Source organism: Phoxinus phoxinus (genome assembly GCF_949152265.1).
Source record: "Phoxinus phoxinus genome assembly, chromosome: 2".
Classification (NCBI taxonomy): domain Eukaryota; kingdom Metazoa; phylum Chordata; class Actinopteri; order Cypriniformes; family Leuciscidae; genus Phoxinus; species Phoxinus phoxinus.
The window spans coordinates 30953526-30971028 of record NC_136877.1 but is presented as its reverse complement, the minus strand read 5'-3'; the positions used below and the strand labels follow the sequence as shown (position 1 = coordinate 30971028).

The window sequence follows — 17503 nt, the reverse complement described above, 5'->3', positions numbered from 1 at the left end:
TTTTCACGATCAACTTTTTAAATAAAGTTATACGGCCATAAAGTTTTATGGAGTTTTTTCATACTGAAAGTTCAGGATCAGTTGAAAAATCAATATCTTGATGAACAACAGTACAATCCACTGAACGCACTCTATCCCTCATAGTCTTGTTTTCATTCCTGTCAAACATAAAATATGGCACTACCCCTGCCCTGACTAAGGTCTGTTGTGACAGACTTTTATATGATGATTTAAAATGTTCCTGGAACAACAACCCTGTTGGTCCTGGAACATCATTTCAAAGCAGTTAGATTTTAGGTTTCGATTGGAATAGTCTTAGAGCTTAGAACATTTTTATCAACCTTTTATCATCTGTTTTTAAAGGTGAAGTTAGTAATTCCTGTGTTATTAGGGTCACTAAAAGGAATTCCAAAATAATGGAAAATAATGGTTGACACTATATGGTATAGAGCATTTCAGGAATCAGTCAACAAATGGCTTACTTATACAGTAGTTGAATTTGTATATTAAGCTGGAATAGGTATTGAAAAAAAAGTTATACACATCATATATGGCGTAACACTAATGAAAAACTTGCAAGACTTGCATGCAGGATCAAAATAAAATGTGCTAAAAATAAAGTAATCAGTCACCAAAGAGATTTATTCCATATACATCAATCTATATAGGCCTAAATTATTCAGCAATAGCGGTTATGCTTAAGCCAACCTATAATGTGCTTCATGGTCCTAAAAAAGAAAAAGAAAATTCACAAAAAAAATGAAATACTTTTATGTATGCCAAATAAACAGAAATTATAGTTATTTAAACTCCATCTCAGCCAATCTGTTGCCTTTTTGGTCTTTTACTGAAACAGTATATAATATGAACTAATAAAAACAGTAATGACTGGCTCTGCAGTCGAAGTTGACCTTTCCAGTGTTTATAACAATCTATCAAGTTATCCGCAATGTCTTATGTTCTCTCTTTTCAAAGGCTTCTGAACTTTGATCCTTCCCCATTAACTCTGCCATAATCCCAGATGAATATTCTAATATACCGATAGGAGTTCAAACCCTCTCACTTTATGTTAAATCAGAGGAATGCTTTTCAAAACATCACTCCCTGCCAAACTGAAAATGGAAGTCAGTCAGCCATGAAAAATAAAGAATGCAGGAAAGTGAGCGAGAATGTGACCAAGAGATGCAGAATGGAAGAAAAACACAAGAAGAATTATGAAGATGTTTTTTTTTACACTCAGAATTCCAATTACGCTACTGGGAAAGAACTTACTGGCAACTACTGTAATCTATAGAATAGTTTTTCTATGTCTCTTTGTAAATTTTTCTTATTAGGTTTATTAATTTACCAGATGCTTTAATCCAAAGTGACTTACAAATGAGGAACAGTGCAATTCATTTATGATACGACACAACAATATATGCTGCACTGAAGTTTAAAGTTTCAATACCGTTAAGTTAGAGTAGCTATAAGTGAAATGAAGAAATGCAAAAACGTAAACTACCGTTCAAAACTTTGAGGTCGATAAATTTAGTTTGTTTTGTTTTTGAAAGAATGTTTGCTCTTATGCTCACCAATGCAGCATTTATTAGAACAAAAATACAATAAAACCAGTGATAGTTATTTAATATTGTAATAATATTTCACAATGTTTTATATTTTAAAGCTTAATTATTCCTGTGATTTCCTTCAGAAATCATTTAATATGATGATTTGTTGCTCAACAAACATTTTGTTATCGTGCTGCTTAATATTATTAATATATGAATATATTGAAATTTTTTTTTTTTTGGAAACCATGCTACATTTTATTTCTGGATTCTTTGATGAATAAAAAATTAAAAAGAACAGCATTTATTTTAAATATGGAAATTATAAATGTCTTAACTGTCGCTTTTGATCTGTTTAGTGCATTCCTGCGGAATAAACATAATTTGGGGGTATTTTGGTAACACTTTACAATAAGGGTGCACTAATACGCATTAATTCATGCTTAACTAATGCACAGATAATACTGAATTAATGTATTACTAATGATTATCTAAGCTATTAATGATTGCCTCATTAGCAACTAATGAAGAGTCTGTCTGGTTAATATATTAGTTCATATATGAATTGTTATTAATTAAATATGTAAGTGTGTATTAATTCCATAATCACTTATTTTATTAACTAATAGTGTTCATTAATTTGTTAATTACCACAATGAGCCAAAGCCTTATATTTCAACTTCCAGATAATACAGGTAAACTAATATGCATTAATACATTATTAATTACAGCATTAGTAGTGTGTCAATTACTACAATGTTTTTGGAAACCAGTGTTTAATAAACAGCTTTTATAAACTCTAGTGATGGTCATTAATGATTAATTAATCATTAGCTAACAATCATTATGTTGTGACTTTACTTGTTGAGTAACTTTACTCATCTAGTAATTGTAGTAATTGTCACACTACTAATGCTGTAATTAATAATGTATTAATGCATATTGGGCTCATTGTGGTAATTAACAAATTAATGAACACTATTAGTTAATAAAATAAGTGATTATGGAATTAATCCACAATTACATATTTAATTAATAACAATTCATATATGAACTAATATATTAACCAGACAGACTCTTCATTAGTTTCTAATGAGGCAATCATTAATGAATAGCTTAGATAATCATTAGTAATACATTAATTCAGTATTATCTGTGCATTAGTTAAGCATGAATTAATGCTTATTAGTGCACCCTTATTGTAAAGTGTTACCGGTATTTTAAATGGTAGTGTGGATATCAAACATGAATCTTGTCATAATTCTCAGTATTTGGCCACTCTAGTACATTTAAAATATAATTTCAATAGCGCAATCCATTCAGTATAACAGGCCCATACTCCAATGTACTATACAATATGCAATGCCTACATAATTCTCACTCCACACCAAGCAATGCACACAATGTGTGTTCAGTCTGTTTCCCGGGTTCTCCCAGTTTTCTGGCTGCTGATGCTGCCCCACAGCAGGTTTATTTAGTGGAGGTCTTTCTAGCAGGTTTAATAACCTTCTGAAGCCCTTTCCCAACCGTGAGTGTTCTGAGGATTTTTCACTGTGTGTGTGTGTGTGTGTGTGTGTGTGTAATTGAGAGCAGACGCTGAGGGGCCTGTGGCCTCTGCGTGTTTCCACAGTGATGTCAGCTCTGGCGGTCTGTGGGCGATGGGGAAATGTGCGGCAGAGCGGAATGTCTGGGAGGACGCACTCTCTCTCTCTCTCTCTCTGTATTGTTTCCTATATCTGCTATTGTCTCAGTGGATCCCATGCAACAAGTTCATCTCTGGCGCATTCTCTCGTTTTATCGCTACCTTGCTTTAAAAAAAAGAAAGAAAGAAAAAGAAGAGTAGACTATTACACAACAATTGACAGTTGTTTGGAAAGAGCATCTTGTCAAATTAAGGGCAATTATGTCTGACTGCTGAGGCTGTAAATCTGCTCCTGTTAGGATATTTGTGTTCCACATACTTCACTGTAATACGAGATATTATTCCACCATGCACAAGTGGGATTAGTGAAGAAAATTAATACATACAGGCAAGCTTTTGGTATTCCCTTAATGTGACAAAACCCTCCACTAAGCAGAGCGGAGACCTTAAGGGGAACCAATAAACACTGCCTTAATTACTCTCTCTCTTGTTTTCACTCTGTGATTTTTACATTTAAATATCTCATTAGGCTCTCTGTAGACTGCAGAGCTCAGACTGTAACAGGGATTTAACACACACAACATACAGATGTACACAAGCATCCAGACATGCACACGCTCCCAGCGTACAGCACATCTCATCTTCTGTTTCTGCCCTGACCCATTTCAGCATGATTTGGATCATTTGCATGTGAGGATGCAGAAGATGAATGCCAAAATCAACATCAGTTATAGCTGTCATCATCTAGCAGCCAAAACAGCTGCAGCTTTGAACGGCACTGCAGAGGCTTCAAACACGGGTCCCTTTAAAGCACAGCTCTATACAGACTAAAGGCCAGGCTGTTTATAGACCACACATATCTTTTCTACCACAAACATAACCAGTATGATGACCTCTGCGGAAGATTACATGAACTAATACATGGTTATTAAAATATGGAGTGACACTTTGTTAGTGATTTTTTTAAAAATGGTGTTTGTCTATTTGTGTACACAAAAGACTGATGTCACTGTAGATAAAGGTTGGTTTTGAACAAAAAACTTTCTTGATTTAGTAAGATTTAGATTTAGTAAGACCCCTCCTTGAACTGCCACCTTAAGTGGTGGAGGGGTTTGAGTACCTGAATGATCCTAGGAGCTATGTTGTCCGGGGCTTTATGCCCCTGGTAGGGTCTCCCAAGGCAAACAGGTCCTAGGCGACAGTTCAGACTAAGAGCGGTTCAAACACCCCTTATGATGGACACCAAACCAAGGACCGTGACGTCACCCTGCATGGCGCAGCTGGGGTCCCATCCTGGAGCCATGCCCGGGGTTGGGGCTCGTATGTGAGCGCCTGGTTGCCGGGCCTCCCCCACAGGGTTCTGGCCGGGCTCAGCCCGAAAGAGCAACGTGGGGCTGCCTTTCAGTGGGCTCACCACCTGTAGGAGGGACCGTAAGGGGCCGGTGCTTAGAGGATCGGGCGGCAGTGGAAGGTGGGGGCCTCAACAACCTGATCCCTGGACACGGAATCTAGTTTTAGGAACGTGGAGCGTCACCTCGCTGGCGGGGAATGAGCCTGAGATTGTGCGTGAGGTTGAGAGGTTCCGACTAGAGATAGTTGGGATCACCTCCACACACGGCTTGGGCTCTGGAACCACACTCCTTGAGAGAGGATGGACTCTTCACCATTCTAGAGATGCCCATGGTGAGAGGCGGCGGGCTGGTGTGGGTTTGCTTATAGCCCCCCAGCTCAGCCGTCATGTGTTGGAGTTTACCCCGGTGAACGAGAGGGTCGTTTCCCTGCGCCTACGGGTCGGGAATAGATCTCTCACTGTCGTGTGTGCCTACGGACCAAACGGCAGTGTAGAGTACCCGGCCTTCTTGGGGTCTCTGGGAGGGGTGCTGGAAAGTGCTCTAACTGGGGACTCCGTCGTTCTACTGGGAGACTTCAACGCCCACCTGGGCAGTGACAGTGACACCTGGAGGGGCGTGATTGGGAGGAACGCCCCCCCTGATCCCCGAACCCGGTGGTGGACACCGGAAGTAAGGGATGCCGTCAAGCTGAAGAAGGAGTCCTGGTTGGCTTGTGGGACTCTGAGGCAGCTGACAGGTACCGGCAGGCCAAGCAGAGTGCAGCCCGGGTGGTTGTGGAGGCAAAAACTTGGGCCTGGGAGGAGTTCGGTGAGGCCATGGAGAAGGACTACCGGGTGGCTTCGAAGAGATTCTGGCAAACCTTCCGGCACCTCAGGAGAGGGAAGAAGTGCCCCACCAATGTGGTGGGCAGCTGTTGACCTCAACTGGGGATGTCGTCGGACGGTGGAAGGAATACTTTGAGGATCTCCTCAATCCCGCTGTCACATCTTCCATTGAGGAAGCAGAGGCTGAGGGATCAGAGGTGGACTTGTCCATCACCCAAGCTGAAGTCACAGAGGTAGTCAAGAAACTCCTCGGTGGCAGTACACCGGGGGTGGATGAGACTTGTTCCCGGTGCATTTTGGACTCCGGCAGGGCTGCTTTTTGTCACCGGTTCTGTTCATAATTTTTATGGACAGAATTTCTAGGCGCAGCCAGGGGCCGGAGGGTTTCGGGTTTGGGGACCACGCAATTTCGTCTCTGCTCTTTGCGGATGATGCTGTCGTGCTGGCCCCTTCAGACCAGGAACTTCAGCATGCACTGGGACGGTTTGCAGCCGGGTGTGAAGCGGCTGGGATGAGAATCAGCTTCTCCAAATCCGAGGCCATGGTCCTCAGTCGGAAAAGGGTGGCTTGCCCACTTCAGGTTGGTGGAGAGTTCCTGCCTCAGATGGAGGAGTTTAAGTATCTTCTTGGGGTCTTGTTCACAAGTGAGGGAAGGATGGACATGTTTTTGTATTAGTCTGTCTGGAAACTGAAAGTTGTGGTAACCAGGATATGTTTGACTAATCACAGATCAAGTTTCCCAGGTTAGTGTCTTCAATCCTTTGAAAAATACTCTTTTTGTTTGATTTGTTTGATAGGAAATAAACGGCTAGATATCCAAGTGCATCAATATTTAAGCAGCTGGGTTTTTAGTTATGAAGTGACCTGTATGAAAACCACTACGGGCAACTTACAGTCTATACATTTTCAACCTTTTCAGCATGCTTTCTGTTAAATCATTCACAAAATCTGCCACAGCATTATTCAAATACATGTTTTTTTTTAACGGCCTTATTTTGTGGGATCAATTATCTCAGATATATACAGAAAGAAACCTCACCAGCAAAACAAAACGAATTGTGATTGATCGCTTTACATGTCAATCAGTCCTTGCACAGAATAAGCTGCATGCTAGATTTTTTGTTTACTTGTTCTGACAAAAGCACGGTCACATGTCTACTAGATTGTAGCCTATATGAAAGAATGTACTGTAAGGGTACTGTAAGTTCAATCGTATTTATTTGCTATTAAAGCTATACGAAAGAAGTCTCTGAGATTAAACATAGAAGATTACAGTAATGAGTATATTGTGGAAATGACAAAGTAGCATAGTACCATGAGTGGTGTATTATATTCCATAAGAAGCAACATATTAACCACGAAAGAAGGTATTTTATAGCACATCAAAACGCTAAAATAAGAAACAGCATGTTATGAAGCAGGAAGTGGCATTGCAGGGAGAGAAGAGCAGGTTTCTCATCTAAATGGCCTCCTTCAGCACAGCTCTTTACTTAAAAGGACGGGTAATTTAAAACATTAGAATGAGAATTAGAACAGGATGAGAGGAGAAAAGGCAAATCCCAAAGGCTAAATGTTCAATTGAGCCCATGAGGAGGGAGGGAGAGGGACAAGATTTCCAATCCTCTTTGATGTGAATTCTTTAACTGAGGTCTGCTCAGCGACCGCTAGACAGCAGCTTAGAATTGCCTTCTTTAGAGTCGCTCTGCTCTGGATGGTCAATGTAATTTTGAGCCACTTGGCCTGCTTTGATCCTCCATGCCTCCATCACAGATCCTAAGAATCTAAGGTCTGGCTGATTTCATCAATACCGACTGAAGCGCGGAGCTAGAAATCAGAGAGCGTGCTCATCTGCAATGAGCTGCCATGCCAGCTGACAGCCAGCGCTGTTGAAAGCACTTCCTTATGCTGACAGTCAGTCGCGGTGACTAGCTGCTAATAGGTTGAACATTTCATTCTCTCCTCTGTGCTCTCTGTTTTCTCTACTTTGGCGCTTTTGAGGTTCTTTTCACATCGCTGAGCTGCAGTAAACGCAAGTAAATAATGACAAGTGCTTACACGACAACAGCCAAGCGAAAAAAGTGGAACATGCTCAGTTGATAAGATTATTTATAAGGCAATTACTTGGTTGGCAGCTTTCTGGAAACCCAGTTTTTAAACATATATCAAAAACCCATTGTTCTTGTCGGAATTATTTATTTGCGAAGCGCATATCGGTTTTCAAACTACAGACTAAAGTATATATTTCTGTGTTTATGCTAAAATTTTATTCCTTCCTATTTTGGTCTACAGAAGACCAGACAGGTTGTTCTCCATGTTGTGGGGAGTAAATTGCGACCTCCACTCTGAATCAGTCCTGGAGATTACAGAAATATTTTGTGTTCAATTCAAGTTGAGCTCAGTCAATAGCAAATGCTACTGTTTAAAAGTTTGGGATTAGTAAGCATGGTGCATTCATCAAAAGTGTCAGAATGTGTTTTATTTTTTCTGTTTTTGAACTATCTATTTATCAAAGAATCTTGTAAACGATGCATGGCCGTTACTGCAGAATATAACAGGCAACACAACTGTTTTCAACATTAATAATAAGAAATGTTTCTTGAGCAGCATATTAGAATGATTCCTAAAGGATCATGTGATACTGAAGACTGGAGTAGTGATGCTGAAAATACAGCTTTGCCATCACAGGAATTAAATATATATATATATACAGGGGCGCTGCTAGAAATTTTAGGCCCTATGAAAGAATATGAGGTCGGGCCCCCCACCGCACCTATTCCATTAATAAAATCAATCTCTGGGGGCCCCAAAAGTGCGTGGGCCCTTAGAATCGTCCTAACTTTTCCCCCCTTAGCGGCGCCCCTGTATATATATATTACAATATAAAACATTTTAAAAATTGCAATAATATTTCACAATATTAATTTTTTTACTGTATTTTTTATAAAATAGGCTAAATGCAAAACAAAAAGGACTTTTTTTTTACAAAAACATTTTCAAATATGTTCAAGTTGCCAAACTTTTGAACAGTACTGGACATCCAGCATTTAGAATCCTAAAATAATCATAAAAACAATGAGAACAACAACTTTACAGCTCAGAGCTCAGATATTTTTGCAGAATAATCAATGTATGTGCTCTCATAAAATGATAACTAACGTTTTCTGCCCTTATATGTGCAAGCATACTAATGACACTTAAGCAGTTGTGGGCAGGATTTACTCGGGTTGAGTGTTCTTGGGAGTGGTCCCGTGGTTCCCACAGTTTTATGTACTACAGAGAGAGAAAGAAAGAAATGGAGAGCAAATGAGACTGGAATGTTCCCAGTCTCCCATGCAGAGAATGGGGCAAAGAGAAAAGAAACGCATTAAACTTCCACACAAACATGCAAGAAATCTGAAAAGAATTTGCGTGTCTCCTCTGGGTGGCATTTGCACATTACTGGCTAATGAAACTCTGCCGTGTGCAGCTTGGTGCTTTGGAGTGCAGCCCTAATGCTAATTAATTGATTCCTAACAAAACTGCATGGCAATTACAACATTTCTGCAGAGCCGAGCTCCAGTGCGCCGGCATGTTCAACATTTATAGCATAACCTTCATTTGAAGAGAAAGAAGAATTTGAGATGTCTCAAAACAGCTTCTGCTCATTAGAAGGAAATCTGTTGAGTCGTCATTAAGGGATTTCTTCCCACCTTTTCCCTCTATCCCGTTCACCAGAACGCCAACGGGAACAGCAGAAAAAGAGCGCTTTATTTCCCTGAAGTAGCCGGTAAGTGAAAAGCTCCAAAGACATTTGTTTTAAGTTGTAAATGGTCAAGCATTCAATATTATTCTTTATTTTATATGAAAAGGGTGAAACTTTAAAGGCTGTTTTTATGCTAATGCAAAGCTTAATTGGCATTAGCAAAATTGCTGTGGCATGCTGAGGGGCTGTGAGATTAGCTAGAGAGAAAGAGCGAGATAAAACCTTCAAAAGGCCTATTTCAGAGGAATTATGGGTTTCCTTTGAACATCTTCCAAGATTTAAATACATTAAAAGCCTGTTGGCATACATGTAAATTAAGCAGTACCAAAGCGTTCCAAAGAATTTATGCCGAATAATACCAAGGGTGGGAGGACAAATAAGAAAGGGCCCGATCACAGGGGAAGTGCAGCCAGCGATCCCTCCATTGCCTGAAATCCCTCTCAGCTCATTCATTCTTCCTCCCGTTGTCCATCGCTCTTTTTCTCTCCTTGTCTGTCCGCAGGCCAAGTGGCTTAAGAGATGAAAAGGCAGCAGAGTGGTGAGCGATCCCAGAGAGGCAGAATCATCTGAGCCCACAGCTCAATGACAGAGTATCACAAACACCCACACACACACACGCACACACACACTATCAGACACAAAAACCCATTTAACACCACTCAGTCAAGAGCAGTCACAGCAAGCATTGAAGAACACAGAGTCTTCAAGCGGGAGTTACCTGATCTGAATCTGACCAATGAGAGAATCTGACCACAGCTCTAGTGGATGTAAGGCATTTGCATGTGAGTATCTCTGTTCCCTAGATCCATGTACCAAAGCCTTACCAAATGTAAAGCTTATTTTTACACACACACACTCCCACTGTCAATACAAGATCTCGACCAAAAATCTCTTGAAGGAAATAAATACTGTGACTTTGCATAAGGTTGTCAACAACACAATGCTACGATGAATGCACACTGCAATCAATGCTAAAGGTATAGTTCACCCAAAAATTCTAATTAGCCCATTATTCACTCACCCTCAAGTCATCCTAGGTGTATATGACATTCTTCTTTCAGACAAATACAATCAGAGTTATATTAACAAATGTCCTGGCTCTTCCAAGCTTTATAATGGCAGTGAATGGCCGTTTCCATTAATGTACATAAAAGTGCATCTATCCATCATAAAAGTGCTCCACACGGCTCTGGGGGGTTAATAAAGGCCTTCTAAAGAAAAGCGATCAGTTTGTGTAAGATAAATATTTATATTTAACATGTTACAAAGTGCAATTCTAGCTTTTGGCCAAGCGGCCATACACGGTCTTGCGCCAAAACCGCCAAAGAAAACAGGAAATGTTTTATCAATACATTGCTATCATACACAGATGCTACCATCTTCTTAGCCTTTAACTATTAAGCATTATTAAAGCATTTCACTGCAACTTTTGCATCATATTGCACAGGATGTTTTAGACCTCTCTAATCACACAGAAAGAGAAACACACACAGAGGCAATGTGCTTCATAGATGGATTGTCTCATTTTGACACCATAAACAAAACAAAGACAGCCTGAAATACTTCTGATGTGAGTAATGACATCCTTAGCCTGTGACCTCTATCAGAGGCCTGAAAGGAATAGCACGCATTTTAAGCTCCTGTGTTAGCAGTTACCTCACCATAGCACTTCAGTGCTAATTTCATCAGGACAACATCAAACAGATACATAAGAGGAAGAAAGAAAACATTATTTTGGTGGGTCATTAGCAATATTACAAAGAAAGTTAACAGTTGTCCTATCAAACACACATACACACTCATATACAAATACAGGCTACTGATGATATTTAGGTTTTGGAGTTTTGTAAATGCGTGTTCTTATACGAGGTTCTACGAGCAACTGAGTCGGAGACTTTCATTTCCAGACTTGCTGGAATCAGATGAGCAGTGATTGAAAAGGCTCGGCCACCTCAAACAGGCCATAGCAGTTAATATAAAGTTAAGAAGATTTAGATCAAAAGGTTTGCGAGGAAAAAAATTAAAGGGCAACTCAAATGAAAAACACTGCCTTCTAAGTTTTTAAGCTGCGTGAGTTTCTAGACTGATGTAAGACTCATAGCCTCTGAGAGATGAAAGAGCAGATTGTCCGGTAGCGAGCGCCACATTACATTCTGCTCTGTCTGACCATGCAGCCAGCTGAGAGAAAGCCTGGCAGAGTTGTGCTGTGAGAGTGGCCCATTCCAACTGTCAGAGTGGGGGGATTTGTATAATGTTAATTCTTTTGGCTTATGATGAGTTCACTTTGTGCACTGAAGCCTTGTTGTTTGACTGGTGTCAAAGGGAGGACAACAAGGACTGTGAATCTTCTTTCTTTTAAAAACTTGATGAAAAAGCATTCAACAAACTTTTCTCTTCTCTTTGTTCAGGACACCCCTTTTCACATTTATTTATTTATTCGCTCTTCAAAGTACCCTTTAAAAACAGCTGGAGTGCTTTAAGATGTTCTCAAGCACCCGGTGAGTATGAGACAGCTAATTGGTCAGCTCTTGCTGATCTTTTATCACCAACAGAACAACCATCAAACAAAATCAAATCAAATGATAGAAAAACAAACATCAAGCTGCAAGCTGAAATCATGGGGTATGTAGAAAGGAAAGCAGCAGTACAGGGACTCAGCCGGTGCTTGCAGGTGGCTAATGGCTAAAGCAGTCTGGAGTCATATTGATACCGTTTACAGGCCCAGCTGTGCAAATGACAGCTAAGTTAATTAGCCCATGCCGAGCTTTTACGCTAAGCCAAAACATTTAGCACAGTAAGGTGAATATTTCATATTGCTTTGGATGGATTTGCTAAGATTGTATTTGGTTTGCATCAAATTCCAGTTTGTAAAATCTCACATATGAAGAATGTCAAATTAAATAGCTAAGGAGATTATGTAACGGAAATTTATAGAAACGAGAAGTGAAATTATTTAAGTATCATGTTAAGTTTAAACGCTTGGTTCAGCCAAAACAAATTAATATTCTGTCATCATTTACTCACCCTCATGTCCTTCCAAACCCATAAGACTACATGGTTAATCTTCAGAACACAAATTAAGATATTTTTAATGAAACCTGATTTATGCCCCTCCTTTGAAAATCTATGTAACCAAAACTTTGACGATTCAAAAAGTTAATAAAAACATTGTAAACTTAATCTATATGAATTGTGTGGTCATTCTGAAGAGACATTTATTTGATGAACAGATTTATTTAAAGCTACACTGTGTAGGAATTACTCCCATCTAGCGGTGAAATTGTATATGATTACCAACTGAATATTACTTTCTAGCCCCTCCCATTCCGAGGGCGTTTTAGCTACTAAGGTGGTCGTATTATTTCAAATCTGCCAGCAGTCGCGAGTAATCTCCCCGTCGCATTTGTTACGGTGCCACTGAGTGTAAAAACGCGAAAGGCGAAGGTTGAATTTTCAGGTATGTCCCTCTTTGGCTAATGTATTTTCAAGATGGAGGCGCAACCGCAATTCGAGCAGCACACCCGTATGTATTGTAAATGGCAGATTCTACACTTACGAGAATACTTGATTAGTTAGTAGAAGTAATTATACATTAATGAGCACAAATAATTTTGAAAAAACAAAGTGTTTTTTGCTAAGAATCTATTTAAATTACACAGTAGCTTTAAAGTAATTATTCACATATAAACATATAAAGGCAGAGGCATACACAGTGCACATCAAATATGGTAAAAATGCTTGATGCATTGATGCTTGTGCATCAAACAGCTTCGATATGTGTCTATTAATGTTCATAAGTCTAAAATAACAAGTTCATCATCAAAGTGATAGTGTCTCTTCAGATGACCATCCGACCTAAATCCAATAGTTTCTAAATCCTTAAATGATTTTGGTTTAGCAATGGCGCTAAGCTGGAAAACACCACCAGTGACCACAGAATTTGTTTGGCAAATGTAAAAAGTTGAATCAAATATGACATCAATCTGACCCCAGGTTTTTACTTTTTTATCTTTTATATCTCTAATTATAATATATTTATAAAAAAAAATTTAAGTTTAACAATAGTTTATTCTCACCAAGATCAGATTTAATTATATAAACTGCAGAATAAAGGCCTTGAATAATTAATTAATGATTCAGTAATATAAAAAGGAAAATAATTAAAACACGGCAATAATATCAATAGTTTATCACAATTAAGTAACAAATGCCATGAATCTCTAAACACTGATGAGATGATTCAACTGTTTTCACAGTTGCATTCTTATCAAAATTGTTTTGGAACAAAGCAATCAGACAACACTAACTAACTAATTAATAAAGAAGGTTACTTTCTTTCTCTCTGTCCATCTAACTTTGAATGAATGTTATGAGCCAGATGGAATGTTCTGCTCAATAGCTTCATTCCTAGTTAAAAAGATTTGAACAGGTCTCTCACAGTGTCAACATGTGTGTGGTCAGACATCTGATACCTATAAAAACACATTCACACATGGGACATATTAGGATGAATTAAAGGATTACTTCACCCAAAAATGAAAAGTTTGTCATTGTTTACTCACCCTCATGTTGTTCCAAACCTGTATTATTAAAGGGGTGGTAAAATGCCCTTTTCACAAGATGTAAAATAAATCTCTGATGTCCCCAGTGTGTGTGTGTGTGTGTGTGTGTGTGTGTGTGTGTGTGTGTGTGTGTGTGTGTGTGAGAGAGAGAGAGAGAGAGAGAGAGAGAGAGAGAGAGAGAGAGAGAGAGAGAGAAGTTATAGCTCAAAATACCTCACAGATATTTTTATATAGCATGTGAAAGTTGTCACTTTTTGAGGGACAGCAAAAACGCACTGTTTTTAGAGTTCTCAACGGGTCGGATTGGCCCGACAAACCCGACGGGACCCGCGGGGTCGGGCCGGGTTGAAAATATTAGCAAATGACTCGAGTCGGGTCAGACCTCGGGCTTAATCTTTTCCGCTCAGTGAAAAAAAAAAAAAAAAAATATATATATTAATCATCGCTGCTGTTCACCGTAAAGAAAGTCTGGCTGCTGCGTGTAACGTGGCGTGCATCATGGAGAGGGGTGGGGGCAGACCTGACGCCGCTGCGTGCATGCCTTTAGCCTGGAGAAGAAGATGGAGTTGGTGAAAAGTAAACTTGCCGCAGGTGAATTCACCGTCGCTACTACAGGAGAGGGAAAATCAGAGGTCTGGAAAGTGTTTGGAGTGGTGCTGGATTCTGATGGAAATTCTATAGGTTATGTGCAGCCCGCCCGCTGAGCCCGCCCGCTTATATAGCCTATTTATACATTTAAAGTTTATTGTTTCAGTTGTTTGTATTGTTAAAAGGCGTGACCATTAAAGGTTGATTTGAATTCCCGTCTGCTGGTCATGATAATATGTGTATGAGGAAAGAAAATATACGGCCGTCGGGCCGCGGGCCGGGTTCGGGCAGATAATTCATGATGATGTGTCAGGTTAGATCGGGTCCGGGCATTAAAAGCCACGGGCCAGGTCGGGTCGGGTTGTAATTTTCAGGCCCGTTGAGAACTCTAACTGTTTTGTGTCTGGCCCTTTAAATGCAAATTAGCTGCTGCTCCCGACACATAGGGGGATTTTCAAGAGCTTGTGTGTGTGTTAGCAGCTCCGATTAGGCTACCTCACGCAGACACACACTAAAATGACAGAAACTGTTCTGCCTTATATGTTTAAACGGAGTCAGACAAAGATGGAGAGACTCAAGAAGAAGTGACAACACGTAGAATGCAACAGGATGTCTCTGAATGGTTAGTTGATAAATGTATGTAGCTGATGTGGCGTTAACTATCTTGCATGTGAAAAGACAGATGCTACAGTTTGAGCTGACTCACAAATGTGCTCAACTACAACAATTCTCCGTCTTCTCAACATGGACTGCGTGTTCCAACAGGTTTTTATCGTAGTTTTTGTCCAACTCCATTGACTTGTATTGGATGTGCTGTGAAGTACGGTATTACTCCACCGCCACCAACTAGGCTGGAGTGTCTATTATTCAAGCTCTCAACTGAAGAGTGTATGGGTGAGAGGCGTTTGGAAAAATAGGTCCACAGTTTTACAACTAATGGTACAACACCTGTTGGAAAGCATCTTTTGCAGCGATTTTTCTGCGAGCATATCAGTGAACACCCCTGACCACTCTGTGAGTTTCATGTCTTTGTAAACGAAAGTTTAATGCGTTTTAGGAATAGGATTATTCCAGTGCACCTATGCAACCATTGTGGAGATGGGGGGGAAAGCGAAAGAAAGCGAAAATTCTCGGGACAGCAGCATGTCTCCAAATTTCAGTAACCTAGTAGCATATGGCTATCCAAGGAATAGCAAACATACAGTGCCCTCCACTAATATTGGCACCCTTGGTAAATATGAGCAAATGCGGGTGTGAAAATAAATCTGCATTGTTTATCATTTTTCATATCATTTATTTGTGAATTCATAAATCACAAAATTCTAACCTTTCATTGAAGTAATAGAATTGAATGTGGGGGGGAAAATCACATTATGATGTGATGTTTTTCCATTCAAATGGATTTGCGAAAACGACTAAAAACAGTGTTAGTGGTGTCACTTTGGAAAGAAATATTACGCGCCTGGACACTTTCTTGCATTCTTTTACATAGCCTAGCACGCACGCCAAACGCGCATGCCTATTGACTAAACACGTACTACATGCCGTCACCGTTTTCACAGATTCGCATTTTGTACTTTGCAGAGACGATAACGGTATCGTTTTCAAAAACTTGCACTTTGAAACCAATTTTCAAAAGTTTGCATTTTAGGCCCCCTAAGACAACATAAAGGCCAGTATCACTGAAACTAATACAGCTATTGATGACTGGATAATTTTTTTATTATGGGACTGGATTGAGTGCCCAGCAAAGCGTCGGTAAGCAACCAGTCTGATCATGGCCATTTGACTGGTTTAATTGGGATAAAATTCTCTAAAACGCCAATTATGCAAAAGAGCATAATCATATCAATAGATGCATGATAAATGAGCTACAGAGGGAAGAACACAAAAGACAAAAACTGCCAAAAATCAATGGTTTCTGAAACTTACCAGAGTCAGACAACTAGCCAGCCAATGACAGGTCACGTGATATGCCAGAATCAGACTGGCAGCTGCCAGCCAGCCACTGACGGGTCACGTGACATGCCAGTGGCAGCTCCTGCCAGCCAGCTGAAGATTGAACCCCGACTCCTGGAAGCTTCCTCAGTCCTCGCTCCTCGATTCCTCGCAGTGCAATTAGAGAATTGAGATGTCCTTCAAGATGGCTAACTTTGATCAGTTTCCGGGTCACAGCCTGGAGAAAGGAGAAGCGAGGAAATGAGGAAGCATCAAATTGAGTATTGAGATGCACTCCCTGGGCCCTATTTTAACGATCTGAAACGCAAGTGTCAAAGCGCAAAGCACAAGTAAACTTGTGGGCGGGTCTTGGGCGCTGTTGCTATTTTCCCGGCGGGATAAATGCCTCTTGCGCCCGGCGTAAATCTAAAAGGGGTTGGTCTGAAGTAGGTTCATTATTCATAGGTGTGGTTTGGGCGTAACGTGAACTAAATCAATCAGAGCATCCCTCTCACATTCCTTTTAAGAGCAGGCGCGCTTTTTCCAACGCGGATTGCTATTATAACGGCGGGTTTGCCAGCGCACGCCAGGAGCGGTTCACAGCCGAGGAGACCGACGTTCTCGTCAGGGCCGTAAAACACAGAGAAGTGACATTGGGGATGATGGGAGAAACCCACCCAAATTAGCTTCGGTTAAACAGGCGTATAAATTGGGTAAATGTGTAGGCTAATCTAGATTTTTTTTTTTTTTTATCTAGAAAGATTTTTTTCACATCTTCACGGACACAACAGTGATTTCCCTCGTGTGTTAATATTTTTCCTTGTAATAATGTATGATTTGCTAAAATGAAAACTGCTGCGTCTGTTTATATGAGAGAATCAAAGTGTATGTGCGTAGTTCACACGCAACATAATGGCCAAGCACGCGCCCTTAAAATACCATATGACTAACGCGCAACGTGCCAGTGTCTTTAGACTGGGTTTTTCCTGGTCAGTGGCGGAATTGCTTTCTAAAACTGGAAAATAGCACAAGGGAACTCGCCTCCTCCTTTCGTCGAACCGCCCCCGCGAGCGCAAGTTCATTCCCTAATTTACCGACGTGCGTCTGTGGAGGGAAAAGTCCACTGTGCACGGGTGCAAAATAGGAATGATACATGCGTTGGTGTACAAAGTCAATTGCGCTGGGTGCAAGATAGGGTCCCCTGTGTTTCCTGAGTTCATTGTTCGGTGTCGTCAATGTTTAATGGTTGTAATATCTGTTTCCCTGAGTTTTTCCTTGGATTAAAGACTATTTGTATCGTATTCT

General features: G+C 40.2%; 1 protein-coding gene across 2 annotated transcripts in view; it reads right to left on the bottom strand.

Moving 5' to 3' along the window:
• Positions 1–16231, bottom strand: part of nkd1 (NKD inhibitor of WNT signaling pathway 1) — a 53362-nt gene extending 37131 nt beyond the window's left edge. Inside the window, exon 1 of one of the 2 annotated variants that reach the window (XM_079639584.1) lies at positions 16193–16231. The gene's annotated coding sequence lies outside the window, so the exon portion shown is untranslated. The remainder of the gene's footprint in view (positions 1–16192) is intronic. The other variant, XM_079639583.1, reaches the window with a different exon arrangement.
• Between the last annotated feature and the right edge of the window lie 1272 nt (positions 16232–17503).